Below are 18,674 nucleotides of genomic sequence, written 5' to 3'. Positions count from 1 at the left end.
GTTAAGACCCCCCAAAATTATTTACCCAACAGAATGTGCAAGCTCTGCACAGTGACATTGAACACAGGAAAAAGAAACCGCCCCCCCACCCCCCCAACCCAAACAAAACCTACTGGTAGTATTAGTATTTTCAGTTACCTGTGTTCATGACATTGAATACACTGGTTTTGGTTTATTGATAATATCAGTCATTATACCTGTATATGGATCTGATTCAAATCCCACTGAAGTCTTATTTTACCCTTTTTGAAGTCAGGAGGTGCTTGTATCGTATGATTTGGATTTCTCCCTGCAAAAGCTGTAATATTATATGTAATTTAATATATAACTCTTTCTTACGTAGGCAGTTGTCTGTACTGAGTTTGTGTATTTTTATTCTGTGATGAAGGAGACAGTGTCTTTCTTTTTTTTCCCCAATAAGGTTACAGGACATACATAACCTTTTTATGTCCCCTTGTCACTTTTGGCTGGAGGAGTCATCATTAGCAGCATTCCTATTATTCTATCTGTAAGTCCTGAGATGAGGATGCGTTTTAGCTCGTATTCATTGGCACAGGGGTTAAATAACTTTCATAGGTCTTTTTTTAGATTTGTGATAGAGTATGGCTTTTAAGCAAAGCATTCAGACTTAAAAATCTTATTGAATAGTAGTGTGTGCTAATGCTACAGTATCTGAAAAACATTCTTTTAAATTCCTTTAGGAAGAAATACTTAGTTCTGTGCCACAATACCGTTTTCTTGAGGTTTAGCGTAATTAATTTTTCGGTTTCTAATGTTAGAAGTTGTATTAAGTCGCCTACATATTCGACAATTTTTTTTATGTGGTTTGCAAAGGTTGCGGGAATTGTGGAGGATGTTACATTAGGAAAAGAAGACATGTAGGATGAATATAGATCTAAGAAATACTAGCATCCTCCATTTTTACTTACAGTTTCTTTCAGTCCAAGGTAAATACACATGCAAATTATCGTGTGGATACATTAATATTAATAGAGCGCTGAGACCTGGAGTCCACACTTGGACTTCATTCGAGCAAAATCCCGTTGCTTTTAATGGGAGCTTGGCCCTAGAAATCTGTTAGAACTGGGTCCTAACTCAGAAGGCTTTTAGAATTCAAAAATAGATTGTTCAATACAATTTTCTTAATATTTCTTTGCTGGGCCATTTCTGTGCAATCGTCAATAAATTTAGTGGAAATTCTGTGGTTAAGTCTTCTCATGTCCCTTTGAATTGCACAAGCTGATGTTTCAGAAGGACCCAGTATGAAAACCAAAGCCTCCTTCAAGTGCCTATCTTGCAGTAAACCTGGTGGATGCTCTGAAAAGAGCATTTTTGAATACTTGAACTTGGGATTGTTCTAAATGCTAATTCACATAATTAGGAGTATGGAAATGATGTTGCACACCACCAGCTTATATAGCTAAGCTTCCAAAATCAGTGTTCTGACTCATAAAGAATACTGAAATCTATGCAGGCTTCTCAATCAGTGTTCTTTTCAGTATTTGATTGAACTTTAAAATGCACTTCAAATTAGTAAGTCATTACACCAAACAGCTACATAGAAATACAGTAGAAGACGACGTGTTGTATTATTCTATGTGAAAGGCCTCTTATAAAAACCAAACAAACAGAAAAAACTCCTACTCAATGTCATTAAATTAACAATAGATTAAATAATAAAAGAAATTAGGGCCAATTTACCGTGGTTATCCCAGTTTTAAATTATAACAACTTCATTTAATCAGATTTGAAGTACAGCAGTGACAAATTACACAGGTTTAAAATATGTATCAGTATGGGTTATGAGCAAAACCTTCAGCCTTCATTCCTAATCAAGTAGCATTTAGGCACATGCTTAACTTTCATTTAAAGTGGTGAGACTGAAGCAGATCCTTAAAGTCCAAATGATTTCAAATGTTGTCTTCAAGAAAGACAGCCGTAAGCACACTCTAAGCACTTTTCTGAATCAAGATGATAATTGAAAAATTTTGGAAATGTTCACAGTTCTACCAGATTCAGAAAAACTCAATATTTGTTAACACTGTCCTTTTGTTTCTGTGCTCTCGTGGCAGAAATTAAGGATCTGGGGCTTGACTGACACATTAAATGCATTCCGTACTACGGTATATTTTTAATCATACAGTCAATAACATAAGCTCTGTGGAGCTTGCTTTACTCCTTTTTCAGTCAATGGACTTCTTGCCTGATCAAGGAATGAGTAGCCAGGCTCCCACTGATCAATACACATCACTTAAGCTTTCTGTGGGAAATGTAATTGATGTTATCTTACTCTAGAGTGTTTAAAATTGTAACTTTGGGTTTTATGTAAGAGAAAAGAAAAGCTGAAAACATTAATGACTCTTAATTTGATATGCTGAGAGTGGCAATTTCAAGGTGCATAAGTTGATGGAAATCTGCATTGGAACAGCAGTGCAGAGTCTACGTCACCTGCGCATATTAAAATTCTGTAACCATAGCATTCCATAATTCTGTCTGTGGTATTATTTTCAGTGGCCTTATTTTACTGCTTAGTATAAAAAAGTACACTTCCATTTTTATTTTTTTTTTATGCTTAATTTGTTTTATGTCTTTGCATGGGTATTCTTCTTGGATGAGGACTAGTCATCTGGAAAAATGTCTGCATGTAAAATTCAGTTGTTTTCTAGTTATGTGTATTTATATATCTATACTGAAAATATTAGAAATGGTAAAAATGTACAGTGTATTTTTTCTATCCTGGTGTAACTGGAAAATAGGTTAACAGATTTTGCTTAACTGTCTAAAGAAATTCATCTTTGAGCTGAGACCAAGCATGGAAAATTTCAGCTGAAAAGAAGAATTTTTCAGAAAGTTAAGAGCATGTGAAAACGTGGGGTTATAATGGAAATCTGAACATAACCCTAAGCTATAATACCATTTTGTATAGTGACAGTAGAAATGCTAAACTAGCGAAGGGAACATTTTGTGTATACAGATACAGACAGTAAAAGCTTAGCAAGCTTCCTTTCTCTTTAAATGTTTCCCATGCAAAAGATTTTTCTCAGGATCACTAGAGTCTCATCTGTCCTAAATGTGCAAAGCCAAAATTTCACAAATGCTAATAAATTTGTGCCACATATGGGAGTGAGAACTGGATCTTGAGAATTTAATGCTATTGAAATTTTGTGATAATGTTCTTTTGTATATATGAACAAGGGAGGATTTTTTTAGTTTCCATTTCAGATTTTCACTTCCAAAGAGACTCGCACAGCAAAACCATATCAGCCACACTTTATTGACAGCAATTTTATTGTAGCTAGAGGCTTACAGTAAGCTGTTTATTGCTGTTCCCTAACTCGGTTGACAGCAATTGGGGAATTAATTTTCTTGCCCCTGATGTGTTTTCTTGGGTATAAACAACAGATGTTAAAGATATGAAAACTGTGACCCATTTATATTCAGCAAGTCTTTACGGGCATAGTCTACCTGTCTGAAGTGCAGGTTTCAAGTCTTAAGTAAGATTGCTTCATCAGTGCTAGGGTTCATACTTACACAATAGAACTGCTCATCTATACATATTCTTTACGAGGGCAGATACATAATACCTGAGGGACCAATCCTCATCTAGGTAAATTCAGTTCAAGAATAGCTGAGTTCAAGTTTCATTTATTTCAGGAGATGCTGTATTTTCTTACTCTACCATTTAATTGCACTGAATATACAGAATATAACTGACAAAATGGACATAGCGTGTTGTGAAAGATCTAACAGGAGTTACAGGTGATACCTCAATTTTTGATGTTACTTCTCCCACAAAATATCATGGTGGTCTGTAAAATCTACACTCGGAAGTTTCCTCAGTTGCTACTCAAGTACAGCTGTCTCACATATATTCTGTAATGTCCATGTCTTCACTGAAGGAAAACCACACAAAATCATTTATTACTTTCCTCTTCTTTTATTACTGCTTTGACTTACCATCCTGTGGTGGAACATATGTAAAATTATTTATCCCAATAGACCAATGTGGGCATTTAATCAGTTCATTTCTCATTTACATGAGATAAAATTCCATTGACTGGAAATATATTTCCCAGGCTGTAGATAAGAAATGAATGGATGCTATCATATTTTACTGAAGTATGGGGGGAGGGCAGCATCTTTTGTTTGTTTCCATTGGCGTCTTTCAGTAAGACATTTGCAGCATGAGGGACTTCAGCATCTTTCCTAACTGAGATTTTAAGTGCTTGTCTAGACGCAAAATGCATATCATCTTGACTGTTCCTTTAAAATTAAAATACAATAAAAAAAGTTCCTTCTAATACAGTTGCAATTGTTTAGTTGTAATGGATTGTGTTCCAGTGAGCTATAAGCTTTCTCTGGAAACAAAAATAGCCATTACTGACAGAAGACACCTTAAATTGCCATTACTGCACTATTACATTGGTCATGCAATTATGAAAAGTTCAAATAATAAATAAAATTGTTTGATAAAGCAACATTGTTGTAGCCATACAAAACCATGTGTAGATTATTCCTAGGACCTACGGATGCAGGGAAGCATTGGGGCCACTGTAATTTTGATATTAAGTTTGTATTGATCTTACTGGGGGAAAAAAAAGGACTTTAAAATCTTGGGAAGATTTGGCCTGCATTCTCAATTTAGTTTTCAGGTTTTGTATGTACCATCAATTATGTGTGAAAGTACAGGGAAGGTGGTTAAAAATCTGATTTGTAGTCATATTAAGGTGTCTAAATTGTACCAGTCTCAAAAGTTACCCATTATTTGTTTGTTCTTGTTTCTTTTGCAGCTAGTGAGTTGTGAGGGAGATTTGGTTTAAATTTGTTTAATTTTTTTTTCTTATTTGTCTTAAAGTCTTGGCATGGGTTGTCCTGCATCTTCTGTTGTATAGAGGGAAAAGTGAGTAATTCAGAATTTCTCAGGATTTGCTGGTGTGTAGTGTCTGTAGTTTCTTATGAGCTGATATAAGTTTGCCATTTCTTTTGTAAAATGCCACACTAAATTTTTTGAGCACAAATATTGGTATTATTACTTGAATGTTGTTTTGGAATATGCACACTTCTTGCTACAAGAGGAATATATGGAGCCCTTTCTTAGAGTAACAATTCAAAATTTGAAGCTGAATCCAAACTGGGGAAAATCTGCTGATTTACAACATCTGCAGCTCTTCTTGGTGTTAACTGCACAGATTTCTTGATGAAAAAGTTCTTGATGTTAACTTCTTTACAAAAGCAATGGGATGATATTGAGATTATATTTCCAAAATCTAAAAAATATGTAAAATTATTGGGAGTCAAGTGAGTAAAAAACATTTTAGTTTGAGCTGAATTTGATAAAATGTGGAGGATCATCTGTCACATTTTTCTTCCTTCCTTTGTTTCCTCCCCCCAGGTTCACAGAAACAAGTTCTAGGGAGCATTTTAAAATAGCAGCCTCTCACAACTCCAGAAAATTAAATTGGATATTCTCACTGGCTGATAACTGAAAGAGGCTAGCTATTGATATTGATTTGTAAAACAGTTATTAGCCTCAAATTGATATTTGTCCATTCTCCTTCATTCCTTTCAGGCAAATAAAGTGTTAATACAACTTCTTTTATTTGTAATTTTGCAGGATATTCTTAGTACCTCCTAGACTTCCATGTGTTGCTAGTAAGAAAATTCTGTGATTTGTTTTTTAATTGTATAAAATTGTTAAATATCTGCCTGTACAATATTTTTGATCAAATAAGCTACTGTAGCTTATGCCTTATATGGTCATATAGCCTTTAAAACACCAGAAAAAGTAAGAGGAAGACCATCTTTCCTTTGTGAGTATTTTTAGCCATTGTTACAGCCTCTTGTTGATTGATAGCTAGCATTTACATCTCTTCAATGGCTAAACCTGATAGGTGCGGAATTCTGTCTCATAATCTGTGCTCCTTCAAAACACTTAAGGTTATGGAGGCAATTGTGTTTCTGATGTAAAGACATCTGTAGGATACATATGTTTCTATATATGACATATATATACGGTTATTATAGGGAGTGTTCACTTGGATTCCTTAAGGGAAATAAAGGACTTGCTACTGAACTTCATGGTGGAATACTTCTGCCACTGAGGTTCACGTGAGTCTCTATCTTCTCCCATCAGTACATTTTGGAAGAAAGTTTTAAAAGAAGTTTGGTTTTACAGGAAGAGGTCCAGGACCTCAGAAAAGGGTGCAGACTCGTGAATTTTGGTTTAAGACAATACTCTTTTCTATGTAGAGTAAGAGGCAGAGCCTGAAGGGGAGTGATGTTTAACCCCTGGTTTTAGTAGCTTTCCATTCAGAGGGGCAGTTTTTGGGAATACTGTTGTTATGCCAGTTCCTCTCCTTTCAACATATAGCGAATATATCTGAACATTATAGCCGCTTCAGATGCCCAACTTCTGACTGTGGATCTAGCCTGATTTCTGTAAATGACATTATCAAAAAAGCATAATTTGTATAATTTTCAACAGTATACTTAACCGGTAGCACCTATGCACACAGTACCTGATTTTGCTTCTGTTGACGTTGTGGTAAGATTCACTTTGTCTACCTTCTAATTGTATGTCAAATCTAATCTGCTTTACTGGGTTCATGACTTACACTACACTAAAGAAAGAATTCTCTGATTAAACTGGTTGCCAAAGCTGATGGATACTGTTGGGTGAGATGCATCCCACACCAGTGAAGAGTATGATCCAGTGGAGTGTGATGCAATCTGATCCATACTCTTCACTTTACCAGTGAAAAGCGTGATCCAGTCCAGTTTTCTCACTGAAATGGAAAGAAGGGTTTTAAGGGTATGTATTTCTTTAAATAAAGGTATTATTTGAATAGTGTATATGTGCACAAAAAATGTATAATGTACACAACTGACTTTGGGAAAGTATTCTTTAAATTATGTCTCACATTCAAAGGCTTCCAAACCAACTTACTGACCTTTTATTAAATTGTTATCTGGCCATTCATACAGCTGTCTATTTTAGTAAGATGGTGCAATGAAGCACCAGTTATTTTGTTTTGGTGCTGTTCTGGGTATTTCTGTTTTTCCTCAGTGCTGCATATTCTCTGATACCTCGTTCTGTGAATGTGAGTAGAGAAAAAGGAAGTTATAAACTTTTGATCTCTACCCTACCCTTGGTCATATCTAGCCATTTGCATTATAGTGTAAAAATGCTTCTTTTACCACTCTGCTTTAGGTATGTGTCTATAGCGGTATGAATTTTCAGCTACTTGTCAGATTGTTTCACTTTCGCCATTTCAAAAATATAGGTCAAAATACCAGTGAAGTGCTAGTGTTACCAGTAAAAGAATTTGGAATTGCCTTCAGTTTGTGACAGCAGTACCCTGAAACATGGATCACATTGAAGTCTGCAGCATCCACAGCAGCAGGAGGTAGACTGTGCACCAATAGCAAAGCCCTAGTCATCTCCCGTATTTTTAACAACTGCCAGATAAATAAAAAAAAGAAATGAAATCTGCATCTGTCTAAGGACAGTAAACCTTGCCTGTTGAAATTTAATCTCTCCCCTGTACAGGAGATGGACTTTCCTATTTGAGATTTCATCAGTTTCGTTTCACAAAGCTGTTACACCTGTCAAACATTTCAGTTTGAAATGAATGCCTGATATTTTTTGCCTTTATATGCTACAAGAGCACCAGGTTGTCAATCAGCAGAAATACAAAATGAGATGAGATAGGTGATCCACTACTATGATTGGCATTTTCTTTTTATTTTACAACCTCTTTTTTCCCTCAAACGGCAGTGACTTAAAGATGGCAATACTTGTCTATACTGTGGAGACAGATGAGAAACATGGATATAGCGAAGGGAAGCTGCCCTTGGTTTGCCCCAGTCCTGTTTGTCTTGACTTCTGATGGCCATCCTTCTGAAAGTACTGGTACAGTCCAGGTGGCCAATGAAGCTGTAGGTGACTATTGCTATGAATTGTGTGAATATCAATCTCGTGTGAATGAGATGAAAATACACTTGCTTTGGTCTTTCTTAATTTTTGCTATAGAATTAATTCATTGCAACAAATCTCTTGCAGTCCGTAATGTTTAACTAGTAAAGCAGGACCACTTCTGGGTGGGATGTATAGGTTTTCAAAGTGCCTCCAGGCCAAGGGGTGGTCCAGAACCATAGCAAGTGTTTTGAATCTTGTAATATTTTTGGTTTTTTAATCTGCTTCCATGATGATGAATCAGAACGTTTGTTTCTTAATGTGGTTTTTCAAATTCTGGACTAAGAAATTGTCAAAACGGTAGGTGCTTTTCAATAATTTAAGAAACTGATGCACTTCTGTGGTTCTGTGATGTGTCTATTAATAGCATCCCTGCTGATCATCCCCAGATTTCAGTATTACTCAGCTTTGCTCAAATTTAGGCTTTGGTCTTCTTCTGTGCTTTTAACTGTTGATTAAGAAATCTTCTAATCCATCACAGAGTACCAAGAAACTAATGGCTTGTGGAGTATTTTAGTCTTCAAGCTTCCACTATAAATGATACCAAAATAGTGTTGATTGGCTATGCTTGAATACATCTCTTTCTTTTATGAGATACTGTCACTGTCCTTTCTTGTTTCTCCTTTTAATCTTCTCCTCTGTTCTCTGAGCTCACTTCTTTTCGTACAACATATGTATGCACATATTAGAAACATGAGATTTATTGTCAAATGAATACTATCACAGGAAAGAAGTGGCACATGTTGTTGCGATCTGTTGTAGCACACCTAACTCGTAACCACTCATTGCTCTAGGTAAGGATTTCTAATGAACCAACTAGCTTCATTAAGTTTCAAAGATTTGAAGCATTTGGAAGCATATCTGGATAGAACCATAATATGGGAAGTAAAACACTTTCTAAACTAGATAGATAGTTGCTTTGACTTGTTCCAGTAGATTTAATAGAATCTAATCAGAATGATTTATAGTTATTAATACAAATCAGAGGAGAAAATCCATTCCTGCATTATGTATCACACATTTTTCCTCTGTAGCTTGGTGGCTTACTAGATTTGGATTGCAAAACTGAGCTGAAGGTTTGGCAGAGGAGAAACTAGGGCCTAACTTCGTAACTGTGGATTTGCAAAGGTGTTAGCTAGGACAGCTCTGTCTGGTTATAATTGGAACGGAGGGAGTAAGTTGCATGCCCTAAATTGCATGTCAAAATCTGAAGTATGTTTAATTTAGTGGACTTGTGAGTACTAGAAGCAGGTATAGGATGAACACATGCGGCTGGTTTTGTAGTATAATGCACCTGTATTTTAATATGGACCAAATCCTTGTAATTTCCTTGTAATTGATATTACATAGGCATCCTAGATGTGCATTAGGGAGGAGTGAAACTAGTTTCGTACGGTATAATGGCTGGCATGAATCATTTCCCTTCAGAACAGTCAACATCTGTATTATAGACACACATAACAAACCCCACTGTATTATCTTCACCTACAGCTGCTGGAGTACCGGACAATATTGTGGTATGAGCTAGCCTGCTGGATTTCACCAGCTATTTTTGTAGCCGTCCTGTATCTGTCGTAGTTAAAACAAGAAGACAAAATAATTCTTTAATATATGTTTTGCTTGCTTGCTTTTTTTTATGACTGTTCATACTTTTCTCACAGATGGCATAATGCATTCACAATGTGTAATAGGTGTGGTATCTTGCTGAGACTTATGATAGAAAATTGATTCTGAAAACAATAGTAAAAAAATGTAAATCACAAAGCAGAACAGTGGAGATTGCAACTCAATAACTGGATAGTGCTTCTTGAATGCAGCAATTTGAAAGGGAGATTGGGATGAGAGATGAAAACGTTAATGTATCTTTACATTTCAAAATGGTTAAAAGCTTAGTGTGGATGTCTGGACTTGTAGGAAAACTTACTCTTTTAATAAGAAAGCTGGCAGTGCTGCTGTGATATACAGAATGTCAGTGATCCTTGAGTCTGCTTGTTTAAAGCAGCATGCTGAGCACTTTTCAGCAGAGTGGTTTCATGCAATGCCTACTAAGACGCTTTATAGATGGTGCAGATCAGCTCCAGACAAAGTACTTCTTGTTGCCATTTATGATTTTCATCTGTCATAAAATATGCCACAGAAGTAACTCCCGATTTCAGAGCATTCATTCTTTGGATCAGTGGTGACCACATGAAAAAACATTCTGCATTCACTCTCTTGCATTTGGTATTTTTTAACATTTTCATGTCCTAGTGCTAAATACAAGCCTAGTTTGTATTCAGTATTGTTGAAGTTCATTTCGGGAAGCCTCTAGCTATTGAAAGTGTTATATCTTACTTCCTGCTGTCCTCGGTAAAGATAGTTGGGGGTCAGGAGAGCCCTCTGCACTGTGTGCTGCTGCTTGCTCATGACATTTGAAGGCTGATAGGGATGCTGTGATAGCACCTTCAATTAAAGACACAGGCAACAAGCATAAAAAAGAGAATCCTCAAGACTGCCTAACATTATGCCATTGCCTCGATTAGAATAAAACCAGCATGAGAATAAATTGGCTATGTTAGCTTAATTGTGATCTTCACCTAAGTGCTGCCTATGAGACCTTAGACGTAGCAGAAAACCCTGGCTGAAATATCAAGGGGCTTTTTTTGATATTGCTTCGATTTTTCATATTTATGTTAGAAAACAGTAAGTCAAATCTATTCCAGTTTTAAAGCCTTAAGCTTTTGCTGCCTGTTTGGGGTTTTCATTACTTTTACATGTATACAGTTACACAGATAATGAGAAACCTGCAAAACCTGCATATCACTGCATGTAACCGCTCTGCAACTATTTACCACCTCATTAGTTTTTTCAACAGCAAAGATAAGTTAGCATTCTGTCATGAAATTTGAACTGCCACCGCATCCAGCTGAAGCTTATAAGCCATGGCATAGTAACTTCGCAAAGTGCATTAACACTTGCACCAGAAGATGCAATCTTGTAAATACAAAAATTTCACATGACTTTTTATATATGTGAAGCCAGTTTATTTGACATTTTCTCCTGTAAATTTTGCTGCTCTTAGAAATCTTTTAAAATACAAAGGGAGAAATTTAGGTTTTTTTGTTATTCTGCACAACTCAATTGACTGAGGTAGACTTGATCTCATGTATGTTTGGACTGTGTTGTACACTCACTACTCTTTAAACATGGTGTGCCTTTTTCTCATTTTTGTTAAGGCTCATCTTCTCTGGAAAAAAAGGTGCATTTTACATCAAGATTGCTGTTGTGAGGTATCTGTCTAAATGTGAAATCCTTGTGGAGACAAGAAGCAGGTATTTCATACCTTGATGTAGCTGGTTGAGGTCAGCCTCGAACAATACACCTGGGGTTGATCACAACTGGCTATGTACAGGTGAAACTACAATACCTTTTCATTAGCAGGATTTTACACTGTATTACCTACTTCAGTGTAAAATCATGTTACACTATCTTGCAATGTCAGGATGCCTCTGAGGATATGGATTACATGCATACTTATTCTAGGTCCTTCTATGTTTCAAAAGTGATGCAAAATGAATCTCTGCCCTACTGTCTGGCAAAACTTTACAGTCTGGTTCTGTGGCTGAATTAATGTCCTTGTTGGACTTTCACATATATCCTTGGTAATTCTAGCAGTGATGTCCCTAAAAGTTCCTGCCAGGATTTCATTACTGTCTGGTATAATTCCAATGCATTTTCATACCTTCTTCAATATTGGTGCTACCGTTTTGCATTACGCACAATTGCATCAATGCCTGCAGCTGCACACGATGGTTATAACTCAGTCATCCCCCCCAAAAAGGAGTAATATGAAGCATCAAAATCAAAACATTAATTCAACATAGGCCATTAAGTCATGACGGTACAGATGTGCCTGTATTCGATTTTTACTTAAGTAAACCACAGTATTTTATAGGAAGCATGGTCAGAATAAAGCATTTCATCCACAGGTTACTCCATGTTGGCAATAAGTGAGTAGAATAGGAACAAATGCCAGCTCATTTGCAAGTGAGGTGAGCAGGCCTGAGCATGAGTTGCCTTCTCCAGTTTTTTTGTGTTGTAATTTAAGTCTGCCTGCTCCTAAAAATGCACTTCTCAGCGTATGTCTCCACCTTTGTTAAAGTGTCTCCTGAAAATGTCCATAGGTTTGGGTTGCTGTCAGCCGAAGGGTTACCATCCCTTTAAAACCAGATTTAAGATTTGCTGTTTATTTTAGGTAAGGAACCTGGATAAACAGTTGGCTTATACCTCTTAAAATGCTCCTTTACTGTTGTCTCATCTCCTTCATTTTTGATCTAAACTGAATTACTTTTGTGCTTTCTACTTCTGAACTTTCTAGGTAAGTTGTTTGCCTCATATCCTGCACAGATGCTCCACCCATCTAACGTTCCTCTCATTTTCAATATACTTTTTTTTCCCCCTACATATTTTCGCCCACAAACCTACCTGCAAGACCACATATTTGGTTCACAGTCAGTAGTTACTCAGTGGGAGGCATTTCCCATTCACATGTGATACATGCTGGCTGCTGCTTCCAATTATGCCATATGCTGGAGAGCTGAGCTGTTGAAGTATTGGAGTCAATGTTATAATCAAACCAGTTAAGAAAGTAGCAGTGTTGTCTTGTAAAGGGTTCTGGACAATGTCTGATTTCTGCCATAAGCAAAATGCTGACAAGTCCTGCTTTGTTTCGCTGCTTTTTCAGGTGGCAAAGAACTAGACATACATTCATTATATTGTAAAATCACAACCTTCGAGATCTTGCTGAATCTGCCCTACAGCTATTTATCACATGATTGCAGGGAATGAAAATAACATTTTTCCTTCTACTAGGAATATGTTGCTAACCTTGAGGCAAGACAGTGCATAATTTTATGTGTGCCTAGTCTTGCTGTTATATATAGACTGTTTTGAGATGAATCAGTGTTATCATTTCCCAGAATTTAGCACTAGTGTTTTACCAGAGCCAAGGAGATTTCATGTACTAGGCTCTTGGCTGCAAAAGTGACCAAGGATCCCAAGTCTGAGTCACATTTACACTAATGACATTTTATAGTCATGGAAAGAGGCCAAGAAGATGCTAGTATTATTTACTCCCAAGTTAATTTTTTTGTGTTGAGGTTAGAGCTGCACATAGTAATCTCTGTGTAAAGGCTATCTGAGCTCAGTCCTGATTTCACATCCATTAATTTTATATTTGTGAAATTACAGCTATTTCAGTGATGGTTTTGCTTGTAATCAAGAGTTGAATCTGTCTCCTCATGTCTATGCGGTAATCCCTCTTCCTCCCACAAGCAACAGTCTGCAGGAGACTCAGAGATCTCTAAGACTTTTTTCTTTCCTGTGATACCCATCCTTCTCTTGAAGCTTCTTGAATAATTTCTGTTTTTTAAAATTAAACATTAATTCACTTTAAATAGCAAGAATTAGGGAGGCTAGAGCTCAGTGCCTCTCCACAATTACTGGTTTAACCATTAAATTGCCCGTCTGATGCTCTATGTAGCTGCCTTACTATAGCTGTGTACCTAATATGTAGCTCTGACTCCTTGGTTTCCTTTGTTCATAGGGTGACCTGCAGCAAGTGGTTTTAAGCACATTGAAATTATTTCTGATATTGCATGGACACTTTCTGTCATGGCCCACTTTTGAGCTACTTATGCGCATGGACAGCATTTTTTAGGTATTGTCTAAAAGTAAACATTTCCAGAATGCGATTTCCAAGCTATGTAAACTCAGTTTCAGTTTTTAATACTGTGATACTGTAACATATTAAGAACAGCAGGACAGCATGAAATTTATAGAAATAAATTGAGGCATATACTGATGAAAACAGCTGAATACACAAATCAGGCTACATCCACTGTTTTAAGTAATAACATACTTCTGAGTGTAGTTGTTAGCACTGTGTGTGCCTGTAACAGGCATTTGTACAGTTATAAAATAGATGTCATTATTTTGCAAGTACAGAGACAAAAGAATCATGTTTCTTGTCCACGGTTCTGTGCTATTTTGAGGTAGTTTAATGCAATGGTGAGATGCATTATACCTAATCCAAACCCAACAGAGCTTCGCACTATGCTGCTCCAACTTGCTGTGTGAATTTTTTTTAGGGGATTCCCAGTTGATTAAAGCTTAATAAAAACAAACATCAGAAAGGGAGAAGTTTGGTTTTACTCTCTTCCAGATTAGGGTAGCTGTCTTAAAATACAGGTATGAAAGCAGCTGTCTTTTTTTGAAGACTTAGCTGAGGCAAAAATATTGTGAAAAATTCTGCAGAACATACTTGGGCAAAATGCCCATTTGTTTTATTGAGAATTTTGCCTGATTAAGACCTGTTTTCCCCTTATCTCAGAGTTTCTTGAACAAATGGTGTTGACTCTGATCCAGTAAAGTAGAGCAAGCTTCTTAACTGGCACATTAAATAAAAGCTCAGCTGGGAAAGGAATGCAGTATTTTGTCTTTGCATTTCAATTGAGTTGAAACTTCTTATTTTAAGCTTAGGCTGTGAGAATCACCTCCAAGCAATGTAACATCATTTACAAAGTCAGGTGATAGATGCTTGGACTGAATACAAGTTTATGATGGGATACATCTTTCCTGTTAATAAAACCAAACCCAAATAAATGCAGTGTTCAGACTTCCTCATTCATTTCTTTCAAGCAACTCCATTCTGACTTCAGTACTCCTGCTGTTGTGAGTTGAGGATTTTTTTTTATTTTTTTATTTTTTTTAGCACCAACAGTGTATTATGCTAATCTGCATGCCGGGCAAAAGCCCAGTTGAGAGTCTAAAGGAAGTTTCACTTTTGACCACATCCCTGTTTTGAGCCAAGATTGCTAATGTAGAAAGGCTTGCTACCTCTAGAGGTGTGCAGAGGGTCTTGTACCTCTTCCTTAAAACTCTGGTGTACTCTTTACCTCTCCTTTTTCTTCCTTTTCTCTGGGGAAATGACTCATATTTTTACCAGCGTAATAACAAAGAGATCCACACTTTTTATTTCTAAAACAAACAAGTATTTTTTTTTTCCCACTTGTACTGAGGCTTCAGTCTCAGCCAAATATTTGAAAAGATATCACCAACTGGTCTGCAACTCTTTAAGCAATTACCATTGAATACAAACACTATGGTTCAAAATGAAATAAATACAAAAAATTTCAGCAAGGAAAATCTAGCACAAATCATAAGTAACTGATGCAAGTACTAACATACTTTTTTAATGTTAATACATAAAAATTGCAAAAGTACATTGTCAGTAATCCTGTGAGTGATTTAGTGCATTGTCTTATCACATGGTGAATGAAGGGAGGCTGCATGTAACACTGAATGCTTGTAACCTGTTTCACTATTCCAAGGAATACTGAAAATATTCAGTTTAATATACAGAAGTATTCGTTAAGAAGCTTACCAAAACAATATGGTGGGCTTAGACTAGGATCATACCAGAAGGTCCATCTCTCAGTTCTCTGAATCATAGGAAGAAACAGATTGTGTGACATGGAAAGTGAGAAATAATGTAATCTAACCAATCTGCACTTTAACAGAGTCATTGTGGGCTCGCTGAGGTTTCTCAGTTGATGTAGATATTTGACACAATACTGAAGAACTGACCATTTTAATTGTGACTATGTTTTCCTGGAAAGCAAGTGTCTGGGTAGGTTCAACGGAGTCTTTATCTGTGGGCTAGTTACATAGTGCTCTTCAGGGTGAACCAGCTGGTTGCATCAGTACTTACAGCAGCCCTCGTTTGGGGAACTGCAGTATTTAAGAAAGCCCAGGGGGAAAAAAGGTACTTGCTTCCTGCACTGTTTTTATTGCTTCCCCTGAAGCCTTCTGTTCATGATTCCTGTTGATCTTTGAAGTTTTTTTTCTGAGGCTTGGGAACTGTCGCTTTTTAGAAACCTATTGATGAAAGTTTTGTGACTCCTGCTTTTTTTGCTGAGTCTGCGGACTTAGTTTTTCCATTTCTTTAAGGTGCTTTGGCTTCCCTTCCTATTGTCTAACCAAAGTTACAAGGGTATTCATAACTTTTTCTTCTCTCTTGCCCTTACTGCAGGCTTACTGGTTTTCACCTTTAATTTATTTCACAGGAGAATGTGCAAACGCTCCAGCAGAGTAACCATAATTTTTTATGGAGTCATAGGTCTGTTGCATGTTACTAGCTTGTGCTGTCTTAATAAAAGTTTGTATTAACTATGTAGGCTTAATTAGCATATTTGGGTTTGGAATCTTAAACTATAAAGCTTTCCTGTTTCCCAAAACAATCCATTTAATTCTGTATCAATGAGAAATATTTAAAACAGAATGGGCAAACATACTTATATGGGATATAATGTTGCATAGCTCCTTACAATAAAATATTTTTAAAATATTTTTTATATAGTTTATATAAATTTTAAGTGAGTTTAGAATAAATATCGTTATTGCTATTTCACTAGAGGGCAAACTGAGGTATAGAGAAAAAACATCTTAAAGTTAACACTCATTTTCAAAGCCAAGAGTAGAATGTGGATTAAAGACTATGTACATTAGATGCAGTGGCCCTTATGCAGAATACTTGTTGAATTAGATATAAGATTTTAATGTTTTCATGGAGGATAATGTAACAGATTTAGAAAGCTGAGAATGCCAATAAAACATCAGCAGTTATTTGCACAGTATTGTCAGGGACAGCTATTCTGGAGACAATTCAGTGATTCAGAGCTATTTGATTAATCAAATGAAGTCTCTGTTGTAGCAATGCAAAGAGGTTATGTCTGCTGGCAATCTGATTTGAAATCAAATGTTTATGGATTAATGAACACAAGACAATTGCTTCTAAGCCTCTTTTCAAGCAAAATCTTAGGTCTTTAGAAATGTGGATAAGTAGGGAATTATTAGCCAGGTCTGACAGCACAAGTGAAAATTTATCCCCTCAAACATGCACTCTTTACAATTAAAGGAAATCCAAGCAATTAAAAGCAGCCAAAATAAAGCAAAGACCAGAGCTTACAAATTGTGTTTGTTATTTTACTAACATATGGTAATGTAAGCAAATTGTAATCATAGTTACATTACATTCTAATTGAATGATAAACTTAACAGAGCTGTGTCGTTTCATATCAACTGAGGATCTATCCCACAATCTGCTTTTTAAAAAGCAGTCCTGGCCTCATCTTCACATGGCCCTTGTGCTTTAATGTATTGAAAAAAAATAATCATTCTTTCTGTCTTAGCAGTTGTTGTTCATTACATTGTCTTTGAAAACTGTGAACAATGTGCATATTACAAAAAGAAATGTATAATCCATTTGAGCATAAAGGAAAGTTCTGCTTTTATAGGAAATGACTCAGAAATAGTTCAGGTACAATTTTGCGTTCCCTTTGGTCTCTTTCTTTTCTGAGAAGGCTCTCTGCTTTGGTTTGATACTAAATTAGTTATAACTAAATGCCACCTTCGTTTCTGCCCCCACTGAGCTTAACAGTTAATTTTCCAAGATAGAATAAAGAAATCCTTGCTTTCATATTTTATCCCATCCCCATGGTGCAGCAGACCAATAAGAAGCATATAGTTCTTACCGAGTTAAAGAGAATGGGAACACTTCTCTGAAGAAAATTGGCTGGCTTTCATGCACTACATAAAAAATCATCAATTAAAAATGGAAACAGCTGGAAATGAACATCTTCCTTTTATTGAAGTTGAACATTAAACTGCTCCCTGATTTGACTTTCCCTCTATTTCTTTTAAGATGATCATCATTATTTTGATTTGCTAAGGTAACAGCAATAGCATTACCTGCTTGGGCTTGTTTATTGGAAAACCTGACTGTATGTAACAGCTGATCTACATACAAGTAGCTGCACTAGCTTCTGTGCACAAGGTAACTGAATCCTAAGTTTACAGGGGGATGAAATTTTTATCAGAACAGTTTAGGGTTAGCAAAAGACTTCCATTAAAATCTGTGGAAATTTTACCATTGATACCAAGTGCTTTTGAAAAGCCCACCCTTTTGCCTCATGTTAAACTCATGAGGATCACAGAACTAGATCCTAACGGTGCTGTCATCTACTTCACCTGAAAGGTGATCTAATTTGGAGGTTAGAATATGTTAAATGGAAATATTAGTGATAACAATAGTTAATCTGGAAAAAAAAAAATAGCAGGACATCAGTCACACTGTCTTAAAACTGTAACAGATGCTGTTTTGTGGAAGGAGAAACTCCATGAACTGGCCACTTTGTTCAAGTTTCATACTATATCATCATCTCAAATTACGATTCTTTTAGTGTGTAATAGTGACTCATTTTTTAGCTGCTTGCTTTAGTTCTGTTTTATTTGTTTCTTTGTTTATTTTAGTTACATTAGTTTAGTTGGGCCAAAAGTAATTCAAGCAAGGAGAATATGATGTCACTCATCATGTCATTTCTTACTATGCATGTGCATGTGTAGATATGTGTACAGATATATACATGTGCTTGTATGTACAGGATCGTGTATACTTACAGAAATATACTGAGGATTCTACCTTAAAGCAAAGACGCAACACTGGCCAAAGGTACATTGCTCTTGTTGCCTCAAGAATATGCGCTGCTGTATAGTTAATAGCTAAAGAGTCATAGGAAGGAAGTTCAAAGTCCATTTCAACACTTCCAGAAAGATCAACATTACTTCTTTTATGACTAACCTAAAACTGCTTTACATTTTC

General features: G+C 36.2%; 1 protein-coding gene across 1 annotated transcript in view; it reads left to right on the top strand.

The window, feature by feature from the left end:
- PCDH9 (protocadherin 9) overlaps window positions 1–18,674 on the top strand; it is a 182,492-nt gene that overhangs the window by 6,954 nt on the left and 156,864 nt on the right. The gene's annotated exons all lie outside the window — the stretch shown is intronic.

The sequence above is a fragment of the Falco cherrug genome, chromosome 2 (assembly GCF_023634085.1).
Source record: "Falco cherrug isolate bFalChe1 chromosome 2, bFalChe1.pri, whole genome shotgun sequence".
In the NCBI taxonomy this organism is placed as follows: domain Eukaryota; kingdom Metazoa; phylum Chordata; class Aves; order Falconiformes; family Falconidae; genus Falco; species Falco cherrug.
The sequence above is the reverse complement of the archived record's forward strand: the minus strand, read 5'-3'. Positions and strand labels throughout refer to the sequence as shown.